This window comes from Buceros rhinoceros, unplaced genomic scaffold (genome assembly GCF_000710305.1).
Source record: "Buceros rhinoceros silvestris isolate BGI_N320 unplaced genomic scaffold, ASM71030v1 scaffold4480, whole genome shotgun sequence".
Classification (NCBI taxonomy): domain Eukaryota; kingdom Metazoa; phylum Chordata; class Aves; order Bucerotiformes; family Bucerotidae; genus Buceros; species Buceros rhinoceros.
The window spans coordinates 78,643-81,227 of NW_010387779.1; the positions used below are offsets into that span (position 1 = coordinate 78,643).

A 2,585-nucleotide genomic window follows, 5' to 3' on the forward strand; every position below is an offset into this window, starting at 1 on the left:
TCAAACTCGATAAGCCACCCCCACACCATGCCTCCCCTGGACATGGACCTTTGGGACCTGAGCATGACCCTGTGACGAAGCTGGGATCAACACAGCCAGAAATACCCAAGGAGAAAAATCCAGTGGATCAACTCAGGAGATTAAAACTGCAAAGTACCTAGAAAAGCTGCTGTTGCTGCTCCCTACATCTCATCAGTGCCATTAGCCATCTTAATCTCACGCTTTCCTGCCCTATCACATTTCCAGGAATCAGACCATAAAACAAGTAGTATTTCTAGAAGCTCACACACAGTCCCATGCTACTTTGCTCCAGCCATCTGAGTGTTAACTGGATGATGATCAGCAATAAAAACAGCTGCTTCTACCTCCATAACTTGCAGTTCCCTCATTTATTTAATATTCCAATTCCAGAGGGAGACGATGATATTTTAGGACATAGTTCTAAGTAAAGAGTAGCAATACTGCTTTTAAAGCGGAACTCTTATGTACCGTGTGCTCATCATTAGGTTTCAGAGTGAACCAGGCTGGCTTCTCTGTAGCTCATCTTCTGATTGAAAGGTTTTCTTTATAATGTGAGCTGCCCAAAACCTGCTGGACCATCATTTCTGCCCTGTTCTTCCCATCTCTGTTTGCAAGGGCAGTTTGCAGATTTTGCTTTTGAGGAACCCTCTGATCTGCCTTTTCATCCAACAAGAAAAATCCCAATGTGAAAGACCACAGGGATGAAAAAACTCCACTTGTGCTGTTTCAGAGAGCACTCCGGGGTGTGAGGGGATGTTTCTTCAGCCTCTCATGCAGCAAAGAGCTTCTTAAGAGGATCTGGGTGAGGTTGTGCAGCCCGAGAAAATTTACGGTGGGATTTTGTCTCTCTGCAAGCCCAGGGTTACAAAATACAACTGCACAAACTGCTTTTGTTGTGCTGATCTGCTCTCTCTCCCCCTCCGAAGGAAGTTATGTGTCTAATAGGATTTAGATATTAAAGCCCAAAACCATGAAAAAAAGTAAAATAAGCAGGTTTTGCATCTGGGGGTTGCTCAGATTCCTGCCTGTGGCTTACAGCTGTAGGACACATTTTCACAGAGGAGGCTTGGCAGTTTTAGTTCTGAGGATCAGTAATGACACGTCTTGCCTGAATTCCCTTTGGGATATTTCTTCAGACCCCGTCCTTTGGACACCTAATTCTGCCAAGGCAGGACTTGAACACCAGCCTCTTCTGTTCTGGGTGGGCTCCCCCACAAGTCCCCAGCATCTCCCAGAGCCACGCAACGAGCAGCTGCCCGCGTCCCATCATGAGACTTTCATTTTCCCAGCCTTGGGAACTGAATTTATTAAGCCTCGTGTGGCCCCTCCTACTGTGGGAGGGACGGCTCTAGCAGCCTCGCTAATACTGGGTGTCACACAGCGGTGCCACCATTCAGGTCCGGAGTGTCACAAGCAAAGGACACAGCAACCCAAGTGCAACAGAAAGCAAAAATATCCCCTCCGTGTGCACCCCGGTGAGGTAAGTTACCTCCTTTCTCCTAACTCTTCAAGATGCTCCTGCCCCGTGAACTGTGTCCCTGCCTGCTCTTTCCTGCCTGCCCTAAAAGTTGGCTCCGGAGCAGGGGGATGGTGGGTGGATTTCTTTGACTTCTCCCATTTTCTTTGGACTTTTGAGTGTGTTGGTTGGGATGCATCACCAAGCCACCGACCCAGTTCCTGCCTGGGTTGCAGAGAGAAACAAAGCCTGGAGAGCCGGAGGATGGATGGAGAGAACTGGTAACAAAAGGGGAGAGAAGGGGGTGCTTTGTGAGGGGGGGTGGTTCTGGTTGCTGCTTGGGAAGAAGAAGGTGCTCAGCAGCCCAGCTTCACTTTTAGGGTCTGCACTGGATGAGTTGGCTGTGACCTGTTGAGGGGGGAAACAGGAACTGGGATGAGACGTGAGCTGGTGATCCGGAGCCAGGGCAGCGGCGGGAGGGAAACGGCAGTCGAGCATTTGCTATGCTTGGGATAAAGGGCTGTTTCCATAGTAAAAGGGAGAAAGGAGCCTCTCTCTTTCTTCCTCTGAGCTTTCCTAGCGTGTGAACAGGGAGGTTGTCTCGGGAACAAGTAACCCATGAAAGGGCAACCTCTGGGAACAGCTGTAAAGACTCAGGACCTGGTTGGAAAGGCTGGAAGAAACCCAGGTCCAACATTTGCCCCGCCAAGGACGCTGGGCAGCGGCGGGAGGAAAACGGCATGCGAGCATTTGCTATGCTTGGGATAAAGGGCTGTTTCCATAGTAAAAGGGAGAAAGGAGCCTCTCTCTTTCTTCCTCTGAGCTTTCCTAGCGTGTGAACAGGGAGGTTGTCTCGGGAACAAGTAACCCATGAAAGGGCAACCTCTGGGAACAGCTGTAAAGACTCAGGACCTGGTTGGAAAGGCTGGAAGAAACCCAGGTCCAACATTTGCCCCGCCACTGCATGTCACTGTGGGAGTGTTGGTGTTTGAAGAGCAGCTCTTTTGAGCAGGATTTGGCCCTGGTTTTTGTCTGCTTTTTTTGTCCGAATACTTCCACATTATTTGCAGGTGTAACAATAATTACCAGTGAAAAGGGGGAATTCTCA

At 49.4% G+C, this 2,585-nt stretch overlaps 1 protein-coding gene across 1 annotated transcript in view; it reads left to right on the top strand.

Moving 5' to 3' along the window:
- The first annotated feature begins 1,424 nt into the window (after positions 1-1,424).
- GDPD4 (glycerophosphodiester phosphodiesterase domain containing 4) overlaps positions 1,425-2,585 on the top strand; it is a 36,888-nt gene continuing 35,727 nt past the window's right edge. The window contains exon 1 of the mRNA XM_010133851.1: positions 1,425-1,501. The gene's annotated coding sequence lies outside the window, so the exon portion shown is untranslated. The remainder of the gene's footprint in view (positions 1,502-2,585) is intronic.